The sequence below is a fragment of the Rhagoletis zephyria genome, unplaced genomic scaffold, assembly GCF_001687245.7.
Source record: "Rhagoletis zephyria isolate East Lansing unplaced genomic scaffold, Rhagoletis_zephyria_1.1 Rzeph_scaffold_00260, whole genome shotgun sequence".
NCBI lineage: Eukaryota > Metazoa > Arthropoda > Insecta > Diptera > Tephritidae > Rhagoletis > Rhagoletis zephyria.
In genome coordinates, this window is record NW_016157344.1 from 28,811 (window position 1) to 53,769 (window position 24,959).

Sequence of the window (24,959 nt, forward strand, 5' to 3'; positions counted from 1 at the left end):
AATTTTTGAACACAATTGCACGGTTTTTAATTTCGATTTTTAGAAAAAAAAATTGTTATTCAGTTTTATAGCTCATTAAAATTTAGTACAATAAGGTGCAAGTTTGAAATTGCTAAAAAATCCTGTCGATTTTTTATAATTTTTTTAGCAGGCGGTATTATGCACTTTCTTCTATGCAAATTACTTTGTAAACAGCATAACAAATTCTTTTCTGGAAATCCAAATTAAAAACCATTGAATTGTGATCAAAAGTTTAAGAAATGTTTATAATTGTTGTATAAATCTGAAATTTTTATTTATTTTTTTTTTACCTTTAATTAATAAAAAAGCAAAATTAAAAAGAAAACCAAAATTAAAAAGAAAACTCTTGTAACTTGAACTCCACATATTTACCACGTTGCAGTTATCGGCGAAAAATAAAAAAACTGTACACTCAAACTTCTAAATAAATGCGTCAGTTTTCATTGGGTCCAAGTTTTTGCTTTCAAACAACAAATATGCATAAAATGAGCCCAAAATATATAAATTAGATGCAATTTTCTTTTTTTTTTAAGAATACACCAGTTTTACACAAAAAACAAAACAGAATTTAGAAGTCAGCGCAACATCTTATTTTCACGATTGCCGCATGCTAGAACAATCGTGTGATAAGTTTGGGGCAATTATTGTCACTATATTGATTTTCACCAACTTGCGACAATCAAAATTGTATAAAAAGAGGCAACGGTGTGACTGTACAGAATTTGATTGGGACAATTTTTTTATCGTGCTCCAATACAGCACAATAAAAATTGTTCCAGATTGGTGCATTTGCGGCAATCGTGTGATCTCAGCTAAACTGCTTATCCAAATCAAACAAATTTCGTACAAAATGAAACAGGACTGAAATAGCTTTCAAACAGAGGTATCTAAACGAAGGTTGCCACCTATTTATATATATTTTTTATAATCTATATATTTAATACGCGAAGCAATTTTTTGTCCAGGGCATCAGATCTGCACCGTTCGTTTGATTTTCAAAATCGAGATGTCAAAATGTAGATGTGCAATAAGATTTTCTTTTTTCAAGTTGCCGCCTGCTGAAAAAATTCATTCAAATTATTTAATACATGTAGGAGCGTTGCCCCCTGTTTAAAAAACTCAAATTCAATTTGCTATAAGTTAACTGAAATATTTACTACAATATGGGTGACAGACGTAAGAACGTAATACTTGGAAATATTTCGGAGAGCGGTGCAATCTTTTTAAAGTCGAATTTTGTTAACTTATCCGAAAATTATATGAAATATTATAATATGGGTAAAGAGCGTGTCAGACGTGGCAATATATTTCGATTCAATATATTTCGAAAAGGCTGTCAGATTGAGAAAGCAGTTGCATGAGCAGTTACACCTTGCATGCAAAGTGTCTTTCGAAAGAGGGGCTGACTTCCAAAACGTATCAATACAATGTTTGGAAACTGTTATACTGCGGTATTCAAACTGTTTGTATATGCAGAATTGCGACACATTGCACCATATGCATTGAATATTTTAAATATTCAATATAGCAATGACCAATTTTTCTGAATTTTCCATTTCTAAAACACCAATGCTAACCAATAACAAACGAAGCATCAACTTTGTTTCTGATGCGCTGATTGCTCCAGCGATGCGTTTCGATAACTTTTCGGCTGCGTTTTGGAACAGTATACATTGTCAATATTTTGTAGTTCGACGTTATGGAACCTTATACTTTGTACGTATGCAAAGCAATTGACGTTTTGGAAGTTAGCCAGGTTCTTTATTTCCGAAAGGCGAATTGCAGGAAAAATTTCTGAAATCGCTTTCTGGCTGTTCACACAGCGAATGAGTTTCTGGCAATCCTTCTCGATACTAAAATGCAACCATGGGCGGAGGGGTTGCCGTTTGTTTTCTATTTCTCTTGTAAAAGCGAGAACGAAAACACGAAAAATGAATACTCGACGTAAGCTGCTGTTGAAAAAGAAAGCAATTTTATTAAAAATTATTGCCATTATTATTAAAAAAATAGAAGTGGATGATTCGCGTACACGCCGGTCTGTTTGGGTAAGAAAATTTTGGAGCGCGGAGCAAACAACCCATACTAAACAACGTTGATGAATGATCATTACCCCATGGTGAAATTATAAATAGCTGGATACTCTTATAATTCAAGCCAGCACCAACAATGCTCGCAATCCCGTAAACCCAAAAATAAGCAACAATCAAAACCCCAAAATATAGGTTGTAATAAAAACTGCTAGTACAGCACGAGCAAGTTGAAATACACATATTTCCGAAATCGATTTTCGTTCTTTCAGTTGCAGTCACACCCATGATACAATAATTTTTAGAAGGTAGTTTCACTTCAAAATTTTTGACATAAACCGTGTCTGTGACAAACACGCAATGTGGCCACTGCTACGATATAGAACTTGGGGATTATCGCTTGTTCTTTTAGATATTTTTTAACAGAACATGTAAAGATTTATATGTTTCATAACTGATCACTTAATTTTTAATAGAAATATACGTATTTTGTACATACATTTTTGCCACTGCTAATCACATGAATAAAAATCATAAAAATGAAAATATAACAGCAATATTTCTTGTTTATAATGGATTAGATCCATCGCACACCACGGACTTTATCGGCCGCCAATTTAGATGTGCTCGCTAGTCTTTCCATTGCACCACAACTTATTGGTCAGAGCGATTAAGCTGGTGTAATGTGCGCACCTCCATACATCTTCATGTACATATTTCAAGCGAGCCCTATCATTTAAATAGGCGGCCGATAAAGTCTGTGGTGTGCGGTGGCTCTTATAGCTGTGTCCTTACATCTATTCCGTGTGTTGCAATATCCACGAAAGCAGCAGTTAATTTTTTATGAAGAAAATTATTACAAAATATTCGAAAATTTCCCTACTTATATGTTTGGCTTTTCTTTGTTTTATTTTTCCAACGTCAAAAGCTGGATTTTTTTTTTTGAAAAAGTTGGTACAACAAAAAATACGAAACACGTTTTCTGTCAGATAGCTAACATGGCGGATAAGAAGAAGAAGTGAAACTACCTTCTAAAAATTATTGTATCATGGTCACACCTTCCAACTTTTATTGCTGAAACTGATTTCCGAAAAGTGACAGAAAGATCTTTCTGGCTGTTCACACGTCGAAATAAAATTTCTCTTTCTCAATTTGACAGCGAATTGCGTGCGAAAGACGGAAATATTGCCACGTCTGAAAACAAACAAGACATTTTCAAGGAATCTTTAGTTTGAACTTGGAAATATTTGAAGATTGTTGCCACCCTTAAAAAATTTTATTCAAATTATTTAATAAGTTAAATGAATTATTAAAAGATGGGCATGTTTCCAAGAGAGTTACCACGTGTTTAGAAAATGAAATTCAATTTATTTCATCAGTTAAAAAAGATTTAAAAAGATTTTAGTTTGAAAATTCCTTTAAAGAGAGTTGCCACCTGATTGAAAGTCGAATTTGTTTATCTTATACATAACTTATATGAAATATGTGTTCAAATATGGTTTTCAAACGAAAGAGTGTTAATATATCGAGCCCTAACCGCCAAAATAACGTAAGCGACATTTTTTTCAAAATTTTCTCTTAGATGCAGAAATGCATCTAGGTGCCCTAGAAATATTTCTGCATCAAAAAGAAAATTTTGAAAAAAATGTCGCTTACGTTATTTTGGCGGTTAGGGCTCGATATCTTGAATTTACTTTGAACATTTAGAATATTTTTCAATATTTCAATTCAAATCATTTAATAAGTTTAAAAATTAGTTACTCAAATCGCGTACTGGTGTATAACTTGGTGTAAATTTACGAGTTTCGGTATAAATCTGATTAATTGTACCAAAATTCACAAATTTACACAAAGTTATACACCAGTGTGCTACTTGAGTAGGAGATGGGTGTTAATTAAACTGAGTTTAAAACGGATTAATCTCTGAACTGTATAGAGGAGAGTTGCCATATGTTTAAAAATCACAAGCAACTTAATTTATCAGTTAATTGCAATATGTGTCCGAATGTCAAACGAAAGCGATTTCAAACAAATTTAGTTGGAAATTACTTTTAAAGAGATTTACCACCTATTTGAAAATCGAGTTTGTTTAACTTATAAATACACAAGTTAAACGAAATATTAAAATATGAGTATCCAGCCGTCTTTAGTAAGAAAATTTTATTCATTAGGGTTGCCACTATTTCGAAGAGTATAACTATGTATGTACATATGTACATATCGTCGTTTAAAGTACAAAACCGCCTATCGTGGTTTCGCAAAACCTCGTAACTAACAGTTGTGCCAAAGATATTTGCTCACCAGAAGCTCTTATCCATTCATACTAAAATATCAATACTTACAGGCAGGCCCGTCGAGAGGGAGGGGGAAAAGACTTACGTTACAAATAGTTTTGCACCGCAAATACATGGATAATGAAGAGTATAGGAAACTGCTTTGTTGGTGTCTCAGGATCAAGTGAATTTTCATGTTTGAGAGAAGGAGATTCGTGTAAATATTTATATTGTCTGATACCTCAGAATATGTATGACCCAGATATAATCAAAAATCTGCGAAACCTGAAAAAAAGTTCCCCTCGGTTTTGTTTTCGATGATTTGGGCCTCATGCTTTTAAATTAATGCAAATTTATATAGGGGCCCGTGATTTTTTAGTCCCGGCCCCGAGTTTTCTCTCGACGGCCCTGCTTACAGGCCCACCTAATATTCACGCACGCCGGCAATTTACTGCCAAAACTTTCTCATGCACATACAACTTATATGGGACTAACCGAAATTGGACCGCGTGCGTAAAAAGCTAACTCAAATTCCACGATTTGTCTTGCGTGACATTTCGATTTGACGTTTATGTTCAATTGATACTTTGGCGCGACTATGAACTTAAATTTGCTCAACCAACTTATGTAAATTTGACAGAAACGACACTCTGAGAAATCACGCACGCAAATTGTTTTCAGTTTATCAGTAAATCAAAAACTAGGTTGAGCTATTTGGTATATGACGAAGAGATATTTAGGGATAAAAGAGAGAACCGTTTGGAAATAAGACAAGGCAGCCTTTCATAGAAAGTTTTGCATTTTCTTGACGCCCGGTTTTGTACTATAAACGACGATATAGAAATATATAACACGAGAAGGCATTTTTGAAGGTCGTAGGATCTCCACCGTTATTACGCATTTCGAAAATGGGATATCAAATTAAAGAACTGGGCCTGTAGATGTTTTCTTTTTTGAAGTTACAACTTTTTTTAGCAATATAATAATAATAATAGATTGGCGCTTACACATATGTTAGTGTTGGGCCCAGCTTCTCCTCCGATTTGTGGCGTGCGCCTTTATGTTGCCACACAAAGCGGAGGGACCTACAGTTTTACGCCGACTCCGAACGGCGATTGTATTTTTATGAGAAGCAGTTTTTCATGGCAGAAATACACTCGGAGGTTTGCCATTGCCTGCCGAGGGACGACCGCTGTTAAGAAAAAACCTTTTTTCTATATTTTTTTGCGATGTTGCTTTGACCAGGGTTTGAACCCAGGCGTTGCGGAGTGGAAGCGCGCACTGCTTACCACTACACCACAGCGACAATATAGGGTCATAGCAATTCGGTGAAATCAAACACGGACACCGTGCTCGAGATCTCTCTTCAGTCGAAAACGGCTGGGTGGGATTGGATGAAACATCTGAATGGGGTTGCCATCTGTTTTAAAAGTAGAGGCTTTTATTTTGGCCTAACAAATGTTATTAAATTATAAAAAAATATATATAAATAGGTGGTAACCTTCGTTGATATATTTCTGTTTGAAAGCTATTTCAGTCCTATTTCATTTGATACCAAACTTGTTTAATTGGAGAAGGGGTTTGTTTATTTTTACGAAAGCACTTTTATTTTGGCCTAACAAATGTTATCAAATTAAAAAAATATATAGAAATATGTGGCAACCTTCGTTCAGATATTTCTTTTTGAAAGATTTTCAGTCCTCTTTCATTTGATACCACACTTGTTTAATTTGGAAAAGTGGTTTGTTTATTATTACGAAAGAACTTTTATTTCGGACTTAAAAAATATTTGGCAAAGTTTAGCAGATATTACTGGCCTAAAAAAATTAAATTCCGGATTTTTCAGTTATTGTTGGACTTTTCCACAAAAAGTTCGAAAAATAAAAGCAATCCCGGATTTTGGTCCAGGAAGTCCTGGGATCGAAGGCATATTGATAACTTTACATTAAGACATTATTTTGCCCCGGACTTTTATAACATCTAAGAAAAATTGGCCCCTGGAAAGTCCAATAAGTTGTTTTTCAAAAAGACCCCAGCATTTTGTTAACAGAATTTTTGAATTTTGTATGTACTTAATTACTATGTTATACATAAATATTTACTTTTTACAAAGAGAAAGCGATTGAGATTAAAAACAATTACTTTATAATTTATTTCATATAAATTAATTAACTAATAACAATTATCTGTTTTATATCACTGTTCAACAGCATTTTTTTCAGAGTAACAATGGTATATTTCTGAAAGAAGTAATCATGTTGATAATTGTTGGAGGACTAAGTTATAGTGTAGTGTGGGCATTCATATCGCTAGCTTAGAGTGCAAGTTTGCTAAGTCCATTTGTAGAAAATTTACAGGGGAGGAAAAAGAACTTTTCAAAACATTTCCGTCAAGAATTTTGCAGAACGTTCCGTTGCAAATTAAAATATTTAGAATTTTTTGTGAGTTTTTGATTTTTCTGTGCCTCTTTTAGACTTAGCAAATTTGCCTTTAATTGAATATAAACGGGAAGAAATAAAACAAGCACATTAGTTTATGCTTTTGGAGACGTTGCGTTTTTAATTTATGTTGCTTCCTATATCCAAATATAAGTTTTCACAAAAAGTGTACTTAGCAACTTTTCACTTCAAGCTATAGGTATTTTAATGGGACGATAGTGGGTCTTTCTTTGTAGGACTTTATTTTTATTCGCAGCCAAACTACCAAACATTTTTAGCTATCCACATTAATAATTAGATTNTCGGGCGATTTTTTTCCTCCACATGTACTCAAACATCATATCCGCAAAGTTTTGTGGATTATTATAGTTATCCTTTGTAAAAAATCTTTTTAATACACGCCATTGCGACTCAATCCGTTGCGTGTGGGTACCGTCTTCTGCTACAAAGGGATTATCGGGATCGCTGTGGTTAACTTTCCGGTGANATTTTTTAAATTTATAATGTATTTTTACTAAATTAAGTAAGTTTTAACAATTATCACGCACTTATATATGTATACGCACATTGTGAATACAGAACTGTTGATTCAACCAGAGTTTCACACTGACATTATNGCGAATATCCTCGCTGCCGTCCTCCAGCATTCCAAGGACCCAATGCCCTTCCACTCTCCTGCCTGAAAAAGAAAATCATTTAGTCGAAGGGTATTTTTCAATATAGATTTATGTTACCTTTATTGTATTTTCGCTTTCCAAACTTACTCTCGTCAATTTGGACAATTTTACCAGGGCCCCCAATTTTCCCCAAAACTTCCTGCTGATCGATTTCGTACAATACTACTGCCTCACGGCAATAGTTGTACCAATCGCAGATGGTAGCGCTGGATAAAATGGATCCCTCGATAAAATTCTCCTTCCTGACGAGAGCCTGCGGCCAGTGCGAAGCATATGTATACATAAGATAAAAAATATGTGGAAGCGATATCTTCGCATTTTCAAACCACGTCCCAGCGGCCCTTGCAGTGGCAACCCTAGAACGGCAGACCCCTTTGCGGCATCGGAAAATGCCGACGGTATTGTTTCCCGCGGTTGACACAAGCATCGGTGCCTTATGGATGCGACACAACTTATTACGTAATATAAGGCCCTGTTCCTCGGCAAATTCAATACACTTCTCCCGCGTATCCAATCTTTTATAAATTTTGACTAGGTTCCACATATTTTCTACTTCAGCCACGGTCAGCACATTGGCATTCCGCGCACTAACACCACGGCTGGTGGAAGGTACATCAAAATCTATAAATATAGTAGTAATTATATCTGTGTATGAACATAAAGNAAAATATGGTTTAAAAAAACATATTTATTTATTAGATGTGTGGTGTTATTTTGTTAGATGTGGCAGCACCCTTCTAATGTCAGTGTGAAACCATGGTTGAATCAACAGTTCTGTATTCACAATGTGCGTATACATATATAAGTGCGTGATAATTGTTAAAACTTACTTAATTTAGTAAAAATACATTATAAATTTAAAAAATATGTTTACATTTCATTGTGCGGGCTTTTAATGCAACTATTTTGCCGAAGTGTGTACATAAATAAAGTGTTTATTGTGTGAAATAGCGTCGAGAGGTTAGTTCAATTTACTAACTTTAACAACAAATAACTTAAAAACTATAAGTCTTCTGCGGCTAAAAGTATATATATTTACAATCAGGAGAACTCCCTCTATCGTTCCATACCCTCCTTAATGCCGAACTCCGGGGATGCAAAACTAAATTGCAGCCGTTGTATTTACTGGTATCGTTTTGTCCCTAATTCTTATTAATCTGAGCAGCAGAACTGAAACGGTGGGATACGGTTTTCTATAAGATTATACAGCTGCTGGCATTTGCTGATGACATTGACATCATCGGCTTCTCAACAACGGCCCGTTAGTTCTGTCTCTTCTAAACTAGATACAGAAGCCAGACGAATGGGTATGTATGCGGACGAGGACAAATAAGGAGCCGGCGACTTCACGCATTGGTACCCACGCCAATTTTGGCAGTTATAGTTTCGAAAATCTAGATGACCTTTTCTAACTCGAGCCAGTCTTGAAATTTAGTGAATAATCACTCTTGGCAACAACTGCTACTTTGGACTAAGTGGACAACTGAAAAGTGTAATCCGATCTTAACGAATAAACCGCACATTCTATAAATCGCTGATCACTCCAGTCCAACCACATGGCGCAGAAGCATGGACGATGACAAAATCCGACGAAACAGCCCTTGCAGTCTTCGAGATAAAAGTGCTCGGAAATATATGCACGTCCAGCGATTCAAAAAAGAACAGAAGAAAATAAGCCTGCGCCTACAGGGCTGCTGTGGTGTCTTCCAAGCTTAATTAGCAAGTGAATAAGTGGCTGCCCTTTGATACAATAATTCTTTTTTGACAGAACGATCGAATACCGATAACCCTGACAGCCAGACTGCTATTAAAACTCTAAAATGCAACAATACCTCTTCAAAGGTAGAAATTCAACGCAGAATTGTTCTAAATGATCTGATTACGCGATGCATCGCGGGCGAGCTGGCAAGAAAGGGAACTACCCCTGAGTTCAGAAATGCATCAAGCTAAAGCATTCTCAACTATAAATAATTGATAGAAATACTTTATTTTCGCGAATAAGTTCCCATTCGGCATTTAACCGTGGTTGCGCATACAGTATTCCCAGCTTAATTAATAATAATAATAGATTGGTGTTTACACATAGTATGTTAGTGTTTTGACGAGCTTCTCCTCCGATTTGCGGTGTGCGCCTTGATCTCGTCACAGAAAGGTGAGGGACCTACAGTTTTACGCCGACTACGAACGACGATTGTATTTTTATGAGAAGCTGTTTTTCATGGCAGAAATACACTCGGAGGTTTGCCATTGCCGGGCCAGCTAAATTGGCCCCCAGTTAATTGGTTTCCCCGATGAATTGGTTAAAAAATCGGAGAGAGATTGACCTTAAATTTTTTCCGCTGAATTAATTCCCCGGCTAATTGTACCAAAAAATGTGTAACCTTTAAAGTGCAATTAAGCGGGGAATACTTTATTGGATCAATCATAGGGCCTGTGACAATCGGTAACTTTTTTCTCCGTAGTGAGACAGGGTGGAAAAATTTGCAATTTGCAAATGCAAAGTAAAATTTTGGCAAACGCTCGTGTGAAAGCTCTATTTTTGTGTATTGCTGAAATCGTTAAAATTTATCTTTATTTTATAACTTGCAAGTAACGTACGCTTTTTGTGCTATTTCAGCCTTTATTTTTATGTTCACTCTTTATCACCGCCAAGCAATATTATGTGTAGACATGTTTATAAGCTGTCAGAATTTTACCTAGCCCCATGAGCTAGATAAAATTGTAACGTTCGTATTCACCGCGAGAAATGTCAAGTTTTTACTTTGATCCGTCACAATTTCCTCTTTTCTACCAATTGGCACAGGCCCATAGTGTAGATTTAATGAGACTGAAGCTGATCCCAGATAAAGCTTTGTGGCTTTGCGTGATATTTATAACTTTGCCAGCAAAGCGCCAGACGCAAAAAGTATGACACAATGAACGCCAAGAAAACAATTTTGAACTGCTTTTTACTCGTCAAAATTGCTGTGGATTTTATATATTTAGATTTAAAAATATCATCAAAGTAATTAAATTTTATGTTTCTGCATGAAAACTCGAATTTGGACGAAACAAAATAAATATTAAATCGGCCGATTGTCAACGCGCGGAAAAAGATGAGAGTTGGCCATTTTTCGCTTTGCGCTGCAGCTGCAAAGATCTATGTGGCATGCTTTGTGCATTTTCATACAATTCATCTTATCTCTCAAAGCGAATCTGTCACGTAAAGCGAAGCAATAGTTTTATCTGACTTCAGCTTGATGCCTTTGGCTTGATGCGTTTCCCATAAAATCTGCCCAAAATCCGGATACCTCACTCTCACCAAAACACCAGGTCGTAAGAAGGACAAAGTAGACCTTTGAAAAAATAAATTAGGTCAAAGGACAGTAGCCTAATAAATGATTCTCCTTCGAAATAAAATACAGCTTGTCACCGTATATACATACATTTGTGCGAAATATGCGTGGAATGTGATTATGTAAAATTGCGACCTGTTAACTATTTCTACACATGTTTGGGGTAATGCAACATAGACATACATAGATAGACTCAGCCAAGCTAAACAGTAGGAACGTATGCAAATCTTGCAACCTTAAATCTATATACATACATACATATTTATGCATATACATATACATATGTAATAACTTAGGATTGTGGGCAAGTTGGGTATTTAATGCTAGTGCGTTTCAAAACATTCACTTCCTTGGCTTATATATATTCAATGAACGTATAAAATTAGTTTAGATTTTGTTATCTTCAAAATTTTCAATATTAATTTTGTAAAAGCAAACATTATTATTTACTCATCCCATAGCGAAGTAAATATGTACATATATTAATCTTTCAATGTTATTGTGTGGCAGATATTTTATTAGGAGCAAATTTAATTTAGACAAATAACGAAGACTTCGATAATATACATAAGTATTTATATGTATATACATATTTTTTTTTTTTTTTTTGCCTACTGCGTTGGAAATTTAGAATTTGTCATTTACGCAATAATAAAGTTGGTAATTTATACAAAATAACTTTGCGTAACATAATTTCGTATGACCCAGTACGGGTCGTAGCTCTGATCAAATAATTTACGAAAATAAAGTTAGTTAGTTAGTTAGAAAAAAAATGAAAATTGGCATTGCCATTGCTCAGCTTTACCCCACGTCTATACCTGCTATAGGCGTACGCATACAAACTGTCAGTTTTCTCGCATACGAAATCTTATAGGAGAGAAATTTTTGTACGAGGACATTTCATCGCATACCATTACATGCGAATATGTTGTAAATTTTCTACAGATTTTGCGAAAATTTTACTTTTTTGCTTGGTTTCTTTGAATTACACGACATCTTTCTTACTCGAAATCGAAACAAATGTGAAAAGTTTTTGCTAAACCCAGAGTTACCTTCTGCGATGAACGGTCTACACAAGCGACATATGTACAAACATATCTCTTACGGATTTTCGTATGCAAGCGCCCACAGCTGTATAGTCGTACAGTTAAGTAATAATAATGTTAAAGGCCGTATACACACATTGGTTTATTGGCCAATACTAGAAGTTGGTGACAAATAAGCCGTATGTAGGCAAGTTGGCAAACCTTCGTCAAGTTGGAGAAAAATCAAAAATTTTTGATTTTTGAGGCAGATTTGTCAACATGTTGCTCTGTGTGTAGACAAGTTGGCAACCTAAAATGCAATTTCTTTTTTTTAAACGCGCATTAAGGTTAACATGCGTTTTTCGGTTCGTTTTGCTAGTGAAAATGCATATAATTTGTGAAAACAGGGGCGGTAGCAATAAAAATACATAAAAATTAGAAGCATTGCTTTAAAGTTTACCGGTGCTGTTGTGTTGTTCACAGTTCAAAAACTCTCACTCAAATGAAATCGGCCAACTGGTTGGTGCGTTTGTAGGGAATTTCGTTAAGTAGGTTGGTCAACTGGTTGTCCGATAAATCAATGCGTGTGTAGGGCCTTTAACGAACGCTTGGCAAACCATTAGTTGAGAGTCTTAGGAAGTCCACACGGGTCGTATAGCTTTAGACGCGTATTAAATTTTTTATGCAGTGATGATTCCTCTACGCCTCAAGATCTGCACACGAAGCGACTTCAAAGCGTCAAGCGTATTTGCACGAATTTTATTGTTTTATCTGTTCTTTTTTATGAAATGCATGCACGCACACGGAAAATTTTAAACGAATTTCTTCCTCTTTTCTAAGCGTACGTATTCCTAGCCTCCCACACTGCTTTACCCCCAAGCTAGCTTGCTTTGACGAATTCGTGAAGCTGACGACTAGTATGCTGTGCCGCATCAAAGCGTACAAATTTCGTCTGACGCGTGTGCAGACTGCCTTACTGAGATCTCAGTTGGAAATAAAAGCTTTGGCAAAGCCCATAGCGCCAGCGAAGTTATTTGTACCTGAGTGATCTTTTTAACACCGAAAGGAATTTGTAACTCCTTATGGTATCATAATGGGCATGTGTTCTTTCCAAGTCATGACAAATGGAAAAGTTTTCTTATAAAATTTTTGACAAAATACCGTAGAAATGGAAAAATCTAACAATGAGTAAGTTTGAGGTTAATTTAAAAAATTTCTCACATCTTAGCTATGCTCTTTATTTTTTTATTCAAAATGCCTCGTTTTTAAACCCATACAAATAACTAAGCCAACAATGGTTTGGTCCGAGTAGTCATGCGAAAATAATTTTTATAAATAAGTTCAGAATTTCAGAGTGATGGACATTTTTGAGAACAGTTTTGGATATTACACGACCAGGCTTACGACCTGAACTAAGTCACTTAAAATGTACGTGAAGATTTCTTTATTTTGATACAGCGTGTAATTATTGAAACCTAAGTTTTTTAGATGTTATTCTAGACTCATGCATATATGTATGTATGTAGGTACATATGTATGCCAGTTGAATTTTTTCTGGAATCGCATGTAATGCAATTTGTGGGCAAACACAATCGGTTTTGTGTTACGCGGAAAATAAACGCAAATGTATTTTTTTATTTGTCGATATCATCAAAATTGCATTTTCGTCGAACATTTTTTCGTTCTAATTCGTATTTTATTGGAAGTTGAAAATAATTATATATCGTCATTAGACACGAACAAAGGCGCGCTAGTGTTTCGACAGCGAAAAAAGATGCGTAAAAAAAATTTAAGAAAAAAGGCGGTTAAGAAAAACTTCGGCGAAGAAAGACGCGTAGTCATAGATTTATACTCGGTCAAAGACTGTCACTTCAGCATCATTCCTTAAATATTTTTTGGGGAATTTACATACTGTTACACCCGCAAACATAGTTGACTGCGAAAATAAGTTTACGCGTCCTTCTTCGCCGTCAAATATTTTAACGCGTCTTTCTTCGCCGTCAACTATGTTATGAGTCTTTCTTCGCAGAAGTTTTCTTTAAGCGCCTTTTTTCCGGGTCAACTTTTGAGCTCGCGTGTTTATTCGTGTCTAGTGACGATATCTATTCGATACTATGGGTGATGCCATCTGCCGCTTTTTAATTTTTTTTACAAAAAAACAAAGATGACATTGCGCTTTTCATAAAAAAATAAGAATGCATTTTTTTTTGCAAAATTTTTGCCTCAATGCCTACATTTTGGTATATATGGCATTGAGGTAATTTTTGTTTTTTAAGAGATTAAAACATTCGCATTGAACTGAAAATTTGTACCGATGTTGCGAACACCATTATAAATAAAATATGAAAAGTCTCCGACAATTCCACATCCGCAAATAAATTTATTCGAGGACAAAGGAGAATATTGTGAAGAACACAGCTTTTTGAATCGTTATATCTCAGAAGTGGTTATTCCTAGGAAAACCAGTGCTATAACAGTTTTTATAGATAATTGCATGATCTACACTTTTGTGACGCCTATTTTTATGGTATTACTTACAGTTTGGCTGAAAGAAGAAAAAAAACAATTTAAGTGACTTTTGACCTCTAATACATTTTTTTGCGGATGTGGAATCGATGTGGACTTTTCCCATTTCATTCATAATGGCGTTCGCAACATTCGTACCAAATTTCAGCTGAATGGGAATTACTGTAAGTTTACCCCCGGGGCTTGAAATTGCTTTGCTATTTTCAATGCATTTTCAATTGCTGAGCGAAAAGCGATAGCAGCGAAAGAAGACAGCAAAAGCGAAAAGAGGCATGAAATCATTACAGCGCAGTTTGTTTTTGCTTAGACAATCAGCCGAAGCAACCAGTTTAGGAAAATTTGCTATTGCTTCAAGCAGTATGTTTGGTGTATTCTCATTTTTGCTTTTGCTTTTTTCTTTACTGTGTTATTCTCCATAAATACATACATATAGTCTGTTCCTTTGAACTTCGGACTAAAACCTGTGGAACTGTCACTTTACTCTTTCAAGTGAGAGTAAAAGGAGAACATATGCAGAAGTGCACGGAAACGCACAAAGCACTATTTCCTGTAAAAACGTCAGTCGGTTTGTTTACATGTCACTTGTACAACACTGATTTGGCTGAAATATCACTAACTAATTATTAAAAACTATACATATTCAAATATTTCTTTGTTTACTTTTTTTTTACAAATATAAGGTTCCTTGCTTACACCGCTTTCTGTTTTTGTTTGCATATGCAAATCAGCTGATCGTTTGCCACTTACAGGAGAAAAAAACTCCGGACTAAATCCTGTAACTTCTGACTAGGAACAGTTGCTCAGATACTTTCTGAAAAGTGTTCCCACTTACAAAGTTCGCAAAGGCAAAAAGCCTGATTATGGCAACTTAACTTAACTTAACGGAACGTAGAACTTTGAGAATCAAAATGAAACAGATTTCGACGTGGCATTAAGTTACGTTAAGTTTCGGCTGTTCAATTATAAGCAACGCCCATTTAACAGAATTTTTAAGAGAGAGCCGTAAGTTACGTTAAGTTGCCATAATTAGACCAAAAGAATTCCATCTGTGTTCGTATGGACGCTCACACACATCTGTCAAAACTTGTCGTTCACATGCGAATGCTTTGCGTACGCACATAGTTGAGTGTGAGCTTGAAAAAAGGCATATAGTGTACTTTAAATTAGTTTTAAATAAATAATTCTGAAATATATTTTAATTCTCTATCTATTGATGTATCAACTATTGCAAAAAGTTAAGTAATAACGAAGACATTGGTCAAAATAAAAAGCTCACGCTCGCATTGAACTGTATAGCAGGTTGTATTTTTCCTGCAAACCAAAGTTCCCGAAATCTTCAGGAGTATCTCATTTCTGTAACGATTTTTTACGAATCTTCAAAGAAACTTATATCAAGTGGTTGACACGAACTCTTAAAGAAATTTCTTTACGAAAAGTAAAGAAAATTCGGAAATAATTCTGCAAGAAATTCTTCACAAAGCAGCATTATTTTCATTGCTTTACCGATTTTCTTCCGAAATTTCGTAAAAGAAGCGAAGTGTGCGCAGTTTATTTTATTTTAGAAAATTCGGCAAAAAATCAGATGAGATCTTTACGAATTCTTTAAAATTTCTCTACAATTCAGAATACTCTGAAAAAATGGTTTGCCACTCGACTCACACACCTGCTCTCTGAGAGCACGCTTCAGCAATCCGACATACGCGAGCAGTGGAACCACATTTCCCGATCATTAAGTACCGCTGCCGAAGAAGTAGTTGGATTTCAGCGAGCCCGAAAGAACAACTGGTACGATGAGGAATGTCAAGAAGCCGCAGAGAAAAAAATGCCGCCTACAGGGCCACGCTGCGATCGGGCGCAACGCGAGCCATGTGGGACCGTTATAGGGAACTGAAGAAGCAAGCGAGACGTATTTGCCGCAATAAGAAGAGAGAGGCCGAAATACGTGAGTGCGAGGAGCTTGAGATGCTGCCCGACAGGAGGAACGCCCGAAATTTTACCAGAGAGTTAGGCGACTTACGGAAGGTTTCAAGACCGGGGCAAACTCTTGTAAGGACAACAATGGCGACCTAGGGACCGATGTCCAGAATATACTTAAATTGTGGAGGGAACACTTTTACAACCTACTGAATGGCAGTAGCGCTGAAAGTAGTGAAGAAGACGAACCCGAGTCCCCAGTCGATGAAGATGGAGTAGCTGTCCCACCGCCTGACTATGACGAGGTACGAATAGCGATTACGCGGCTGAAAAACAACAAAGCTGCTGGAGCTGACGGCCTGCCAGCCGAGCTATTCAAGTACGGCGGCGAGGAGCTGATGAGGTGCATGCATCAGCTCGTATGCAGAATATGGTCAGATGAACGCATGCCCGACGACTGGAATTTAAGTGTGCTCTGCCCAATCCACAAGAAAGGCGACCCCGCCATACGCGCCAACTACCGCGGAATTAGCCTTCTAAGCATAGGTTACAAGGTCTTATCGAGCGTATTGTGCGAAAGACTGAAGCCCACCGTCAACGAGCTGATTGGACCTTATCAGTGTGGCTTTAGGCCTGGAAAATCCACCATAGATCAGGTATTCACAATACGCCAAATCTTGGAAAAGACCCGCGAGAATAGGATCGACACACACCATCTATTTGTCGATTTCAAAGCCGCTTTCGACAGCACGAAGAGAAGTTGCCTTTATGCCGCGATGTCTGAATTTGGTATCCCCGCGAAACTAATACGGCTGTGTAAAATGACGTTGAGCAATACCACCAGCTCCGTCAGAATAGGGAAGGACCTCTCCGAGCCGTTTGATACCAAACGAGGTTTCAGACAAGGGGACTCCCTTTCGTGCGATTTCTTTAATCTGATGTTGGAGAAGATAATAAGAGCCGCAGAACTGAACCGCTCAGGCACAATACTTTACAAGAGCGTACAATTGCTGGCGTATACCGACGTATCGATCTTATCGGTAAAAACAAGGGCTACGTCTGGTCTGCCTTCTCGGGATTGGATAGAGAAGCAAAGCGAATGGGTCTGGTGGTGAATGAGGACAAAGCGAAGTATCTCCTGTATCACACAAACAGTCAGAGCATACGCGTCTTGGCACCCACGTCACTGTTGACAGTTACAAGTTTGAAAAAGTTGATGACTTCGTTTATTTTGGAACCAGCATTAACACCAATAATAATGTCGGCCTTGAAAACCAACGGAGAATCACTCTTGCCAACAAGTGCTACTTTGGGCTGAGTAGGCAATTGAGAAGTAAAGTCCTCTCTCGTCGTACAAAGATCACACTCTATAAGTCACTCATCATGCCTGTGCTGGTGTATGGCGCGGAAGCATGGACAATGAAAGCATCTGATGAGGCGGCTCTTGGAGTTTTCGAGAGAAAGATTCTGCGAAAGATTTACGGACCTTTACGCGTTGGTGATGGCGAATATCGCAGACGATTTAACGATGAGCTGTATGAGCTTTACAACGATATAGACATAGTGCAGCGAAATAAAATTCAGCGGCTCCGCTGGCTTGGCCATGTCGTTCGAATGGACAAAAACGCTCCTGCTCTGAAAATATTCAACGCGGGTCGCGATGCTGGTAACAGAGGAAGAGGAAGGCCTCCTCTGCGTTGGAAAGACCAGGTTGAGAAGGACTTGGCTTCACTTGGCTTTTCCAATTGGCGTCAGTTAGCACAGAAGAGAAATGACTGGCGTGCTGGTTTGGACTCGGCTAAAATCGCTTAGGCGGTTACAGCGCCAATAAAGAAGAAGAGAAGTTTGGGGTTTTTTTATTATAATTTTTTGAATTTTCCTAAAACTTGTTGTAGAATGAAGAACATTAGTATTAAAAATTTACGAGAAAATTTTAACAGAAAACACATAGCGATTATTGTAATAAATCACCACATGTTGATCAGCTTGGCGATGAAGTTTTACGATTCATCCAACGAATCCAACAAGCCGCTTGGAGAAGTACTCCTCTACAGAAGCTTATCCAGAACAGGAAATAATATCCCGCCTCTGTCATGGACATAGTATCTGAAAAGAGGAAGCTTCGTCGACGGTGGCAGATTAAACAAAATAACGAAGCAGCTACAGGCGGCAATTAAAGCTTTTAAAAACGATTCATTCAACCGATACTTATTGGGACTAACGTCGGAAAAGACAACCGACTACTCATTATGGAAAGCTGCAAAACCAACTACAACCAGGTGTGCTCCACTGAAGATCGATGTGAATACGTGGGCAAAGACTAGCGCGAAAAAAGCAAACATCTTCGCCGAACACCTCAAAACCACGTTCGTTCACTCCTGAGGAAGGATCAAATGAGGTTGATACAACAAGCACAGCCTGCTCCGGAGGTAACGTTAGTCCTGAAGACGTTTCAAGTCAGATTAGCAAGTTGAAGGTAAAGAAATCACCGGGCTTTGACCTTATTACAGCTGAAGAAACATACCCCATGGCAGTATGGTTTACCTGACACACTTATTTAATTGCTGTTTCGAGCTATAGTATGTTCCCATCCATTGGAAGATGGCAGACGTCATTATGATCCAGAAACCTGGCAAGCCGCCTAATGAAGTTTCTTCCTACAGGCCAATATCGCTACTCCCTTTGCTATCTAAACTCTTTGAAAAACTGTTGTTGGCACGCCTACTGCGACTTGCTAAGTTAGGAGAAATTTGTGACTGCAACATTTGCGGACCCGGCGCCCTTGGCGATCGGAAAAACGGTAGAAGAATCTATAAATATACTACAATCTGCGGTAAATTCTGTAGTGACTTGGGCAAAGAAATGGCATTAAAGAAGTTACCATACAAACCAATCTTCATAAATGAGATTAGCGTTCCCTATGTCAACGAAGCAAAATATCTTAGCTTTACACTTATTGCTAAGCTGCGTTGGGGTTGTGCAAGCAAATCTTGCATAAACATCATGCAGAGGTTTCAAAAAATGGTACTACGAGGTATAGTTAATGCTCCGTTCTACGTGAGGAATTCAGACCTGCATCCCGATCTTGGTATGCCTACTGTCACTGACGTGGTTAAGCAATCTGCCAGAGCTCATCAACAGCGGTTGATATCTCATGTCAACTCGAGTGTTTCCAACCTACTCCTGGTTTCAACATTCCGGCGGCGTCTCAAACGCACAACTGTATGTGACCTGATGGGAAGCTAGTAGCAGCACTTGTATTTTAAGTATTTTTGTAAAAATGTATATTACATTTCGCTTACCACAAACTTTTAAATTTATTCCAACAAAATTGCTTCCTAGTATGCCTTTGGTGTTTCATATTAGTTGCAGTATCAGAGCGTATTAATGTTACCTTGTTTAATGCGTTAATAACAAAAAAAAAAGAACTCAGGTATGCTGAACGGGGCACGTACTTCTAACTAGCTGCAGCATTAGTTATAATACATTTAATTTTGGAAGCATTAAAAGTCTAATATTTTTCTAAAATTCCTATTAAAAGCAGCAATAAAAAATCAAGGTTATTAAAAATTGTCAAACTCAAAAATTTCCAAAAGTGATTGCAGGAACAGTTACACCTTGCATGTAAAGTGACTTACGAAAGCAGTTTTTATTTCCGAAAATCAAACGTTCCGACACTACTTTTTCAACCATTTTTTCGGTGTAGCGATTGTGCTTTTTTGAGGGTTGTTATTACTTTTTTCAGTGCGAAAGAGACAATGCTTCTGATGATTAATTTGTCTTTGTATTCTTACATAATTCATGTATTTATTGTGGTATTTTTTTGTTTCTGTTTAAAATACAGACACAATTTTATTTATTTCATTAATGTTCAGTTTTACATAGAATAATAATGTTTGCTGGATTTTTTATGCGGTTTTTTAGAATTTTTTACATGGAGTACCTGAAATTATGCGGTTTTTGAAAATACTGGAACGCATCCCCTGTTTTTGTATGAAAGTAAAGAAATTTTTATGAACATTTTTTTTATGCGGCAAATAAAAAAATCGCGTCGCACATAAGGACAAAGTGACTAATTACGACGACAAAAATAGAAAAACAAAAGTCTTTAAATCTTATCACACATACTTTTCTAATACTCCTTATAAACCAGTCCACAATGTAGCACACTAATTTTGACTTTTAACGCAACGCAGCGTTCGTTCGTTCGTCGAATTAAATAATTTTTTGTTTGAAGCGATGATAAAATAGTTTCGCTTGTCATTTTGTTCTTATTAACAACTAATAGTTTTGTCAACATGGAAAAAGAGGCGTGAGGTATGTACTTTATATTTCGATTTTCGTTAATAATATAGTTGTTTGTAAAATGGGTGTAATAGCTATTTTATAAATTGGCTTTTTTTATTAAAAAATTTTTAAATTTTTATATTAGTTAGAGTTATAAAAAAATGTCCAACGAGTACAGCAATTTCTCTTCAACAGTTCGAAAATCGAACAAATTGCCAATGTGAATATATCACAAGCTCGTTCCCCCTTTCCTCCTTCATTAAATAGAGCATCTTTTTCTTAAGTCATTTATTGGGACGAATCAAGAATATAGGAGGACAAAAATGTTTAATCCATATGTATTTGACAGATTTCAATGTAATTTGGTATCCAGGGGTTTTCGTTGTCAAAAATTTCGAAATTGATATCAGATTTTATAAATTCAAAATGTTTGTTATGAAACTTGGTATTCAGAGATCCTCGTTATCTTTGTTTACGAAATTGAAATTACATTTTCAAAATTCAAAATAAGTTCAAATGGTGCTAAAGGTAATGCACTGCGTTAAAAGTAAAACGCCAATTGTTCGGAACGCCATATTTGATCCGCCATTTTGAGTTTTTGAAAATATAATATCAATTTCGAAATCAGTGACGACGAAAATCTCTGGATACCAAGCTTCATAACAATCTATACATTTTTGAGGAAATCGACCGCCATATTGGATCCGCCATTTTGATGTTTTTAAATTAAATATCAATTTCGAAATCAGTGACGACGAAAAGGTCTGGGTACCGAGCGTCATAACAATCTATACATTTTGTAATAAATCGTCCGCCATATTGGATCCGCCATTTTGAATTTTGGAAATTTAATTTAATATTCGAATTCAGTGACGACGAGAATCCCTAATTACCAAATTTCATTGATATCTGTCAGATACATATAGAGTAAATACCAAGCTACATAAAAATTTATACATTTTTGAAGAAATCGTCCGCCATATTGGATCCGCCATTGTGAATTATGGAAATTTAATTTAATATTCGTTATTAGTGATGATGAAAATCCCCAAATACCAAATTTCATTGAAATCTGTCAAATACATATAGAGTAAACATTTTCGTCGTCCTATATTGTCGATTCGTTCCTATGTGCATCGCACGGCAACACTCGATTGGTTGGATAGCACTTGCAGCAAAAATGAAAATTACTAGTGCAGCACGAGCAAGTTGCAATTAGCATTTCTCGAATCGATTTGCGTAGCTTGCTGTCCCCACAGGCAAAAGTTTTTATCTTGATAATGTTATCAGGCAAAATTTTGCCAGTGGAAACCGCATATTGCTCTCGGCAAGCAATAATTATCAAAGCTTTTATCTTGATAAATATTGCCAGCAATTTGGTACTTTCATAGCTAACTTTTCATATGCGCGATAACTTCGTGGCGGCAACATTATTGATATTTCAATATAAAAGCAAAAATTGAGCTTTTTTCTATTAAGATATTTGTTATTATGTATTTGGGTGTGAAATAGCATATTTTTTTAATTTTGTAAGTGATTTAATCCGGAAAAAATAGCCACCATCCAAATGCTTTTATCGAGATAAAAAATGCACAAATATTGCCTCTGATAAAATTTATGTCAGGCAATAAAAATGACAATTGGTAGGCAAAAACTTTTGCCTGTGGAGACGGGTCGTAATTTCAGTTGCAGTTACACCTTGCAATTTTTATATCCGAAAGTGATTTCTGCAAATCTTCAAAAAGGACTTTCTGGCAGCTTACACGGGAAAGTAGACTTTCGATTTCACATTTTGACAGCAAAATGCATAGAAAAAGCGCTAGCAATTCTACGTTTAACCGTACCTTAACTCACTGCATTTGTTTCAAAGTAGTCTTTGAACTAGTTGATTTAAAAAAAACACTTTCTTCCATTAGGGTAGGTACCCGTATGCACCTGGAAAATCTCGCTTGCGTGACGATGCATGCGAGATGCCACACGTGTAGACCGCAAAAAGTACGAAGCTACTCTTTCTCGCATACCGAGCGGTTTGCGAGCTCTCGCATGCTTTCAACTATCATTTTTGTTGTACAGGTATTTACTCATTTCGCCGAATTCTTCAGAGTAGCAAAATCGTTTATTTTGGTGAAAAATACGAACTTCTTTTTTGCCGACATTTTACAAATGAAAAAGTATGTTGTCAAGTGAGAATTTCAAGCATGTGAAGACAGTAAGGATCTGCTTTCAGCAACAGCACTTTTTCTTAACTGTTTGCTTCGGCTGACTGTCTAAGCAATAACAAACTGCGCTGTAAGCAAGAGCAAAGGCTGTCTGCTTTCGCTGCTTTATTTTTCTTAGTGGTAGCTAAGCAATTGCAAATGTATTGAAAATGGCCAAGAGCAGCTTGCTTTGAAAAGCAAAAAAGTTTAGCTTATGCTATTTTGTAGTCCGCGATTCAAACACTGCTTACCCCTATTTATTGAGCTAACTTGACTGGGCTAAAAATATTTTGGTTATTGCTTTTTAATTTCTTTAAAAAAAAAACTAACTTGACTAAGCTAAAAATATTTTGGTATTGCTTTTCAATTTCTTTAAAAAAAAATAAAAAAAATATAACTACGGGCGGCCGCTGTGGTGTAGTGCTAAGCAGTGTGCGCTTCCACTCGGCAGCGCCTGGGTTCAAGCCCTGGTGAAAGCACCATCGGAAACAAAATTTAGAAAAAAAGGTTTTTCCTTAACAGCGGCCGCCCCTCGGCAGGCAATGGCAAACCTCCGAGCGTATTTCTGCCATGAAAAACAGCTTCTCATTAAAATACAATCGCCGTTCGGAGTCGGCGTAAAACTGTTGGTCCCTCCTCTTTGTATGACAACATCAAGGCGCACGCAACAAATCGGAGGAGGTGCTTGGCCAAACAATAACATATGTGGAAGCGGCAATCTATTATAACCTAAAAATTGAAAAAAGTGAAATGACCTTTTTGAAAAAAATTAATTTTTATCTTTGATTTTTTTGTAAAAAGCAAATTAAAAATAGCAAGATCGGAAGATCATATATGTAATACTCCTATATTGGCAGTAAGTGCTAGTACCGTCCGAAAACACTACAGTACAGATATATCAATAAACACGTACGAAAGAAAAGGAACACACACGTTTATAAATAAACATGTACACAACTCATATACAAAAACGGCACTCAAGTACACAACACATTGACAAAAACCGTACTAGACTGTCTCGCTTCCCTGCAGGGAAACCGCGGACTGGTGAATCAAATTTCTAGTTCCGTACTAGGTCTTTATCGCCAAAAAGGAACCAGTCCGATAGGCACTAGATCCCCTCCAGTCCAAAATCGGCGAAAAGTGGTACTTTTAAAAAACTAATTTTTTACAGTTTTTTCACTAGAAATCTATATCTAAAGTGACGAATTTAGAAATGGTTCGGAACTATAGAAAACGGGATGCAGAACGAACTAGATCTTATCTGTCGAATTTAGAACTAGTTCGGAACTATCGAAAAAGGGATGCAGCGGGGGGCTTGTTTACTTTACATAGATATGTGTTCGGCGGCTTTTTCGTTCAAATACGCTTCTATTCTGTGCTTCGCAGATGCTTTTTCATAGCTTGGTAATACAAAACTAAAATTTGTGTTAACATTTCAACATCTTGGGACCGTCTGGAATATAATAAATAACAGCGAGCACCTCTGCAAACTCAGCTACAGCTAAAGGTATGTAAACGAAATGTACATTCAAAAAAATTTAATTTCAAATTGAAAACACATTTCTTCCAAAATAACTTAAAATCGCGCCACGGATGAACCAAAAAGATTGAAAAATCATGATGATTTTTTCTTTCGTCTGTCGATTTTTGAACTGGTTCGGAACTATAGAATTTAGGTCTAGTTCGGAACTATCGAAAAAAGGATGCAGCGGGGGGCAATTGACACTTCCTAGGACATCGCCATGTTAAATTCGCCAGTTGCTTGCATGCAAAAGAGATTTATCGCGAACCAGTACTGGGTCTAAATATACTAGAAGCGCACCAGTTCAGAACTAGAGATTTTCCCCACACGGTTTGATTTCGGAATGCTTACACATTGAGAAGTTAGCTTACTGCCAATATAGAAGTATTACATATATGGGCAAATCTAAAAAATAGGTACACTTTCAAAAAAAAAAATTTTAATTTTTAAATTTGTGCGCACACCTATGTTTTATATATCATTTTATTCGTAATCTCTTAATAAATCGATTAATATAAGTGTAATTTATTTTCATCAAATGCTTCAAAAGTTAGACGAGAAATAAGCATGAACTAGAAAACAAAAGAATAAGCTGGGTTGAAATTACGCTGTACAAGTTGTAAACTTTGAGCAAAGATTTTGAAAGTTGAACTCACTTAATTGGGATGTTCTAAATTCAATGGCATGCCATGTTTTATCAGATTGGCTCCGGT

General features: G+C 36.5%; 1 protein-coding gene and 1 long non-coding RNA gene across 11 annotated transcripts in view; both read right to left on the minus strand.

Moving 5' to 3' along the window:
• The window catches only part of Ephrin (ephrin), a 276,024-nt gene that overhangs the window by 6,515 nt on the left and 244,550 nt on the right, over positions 1-24,959 (minus strand). The gene's annotated exons all lie outside the window — the stretch shown is intronic.
• Positions 6,382-23,044, minus strand: LOC108358490 (uncharacterized). The gene is made up of 3 exons (XR_001846782.1): positions 22,378-23,044; positions 17,969-17,972; positions 6,382-6,392 (listed from the first exon to the last, which is right to left on the minus strand). It is a non-coding gene; the product is annotated as an uncharacterized LOC108358490 (long non-coding RNA).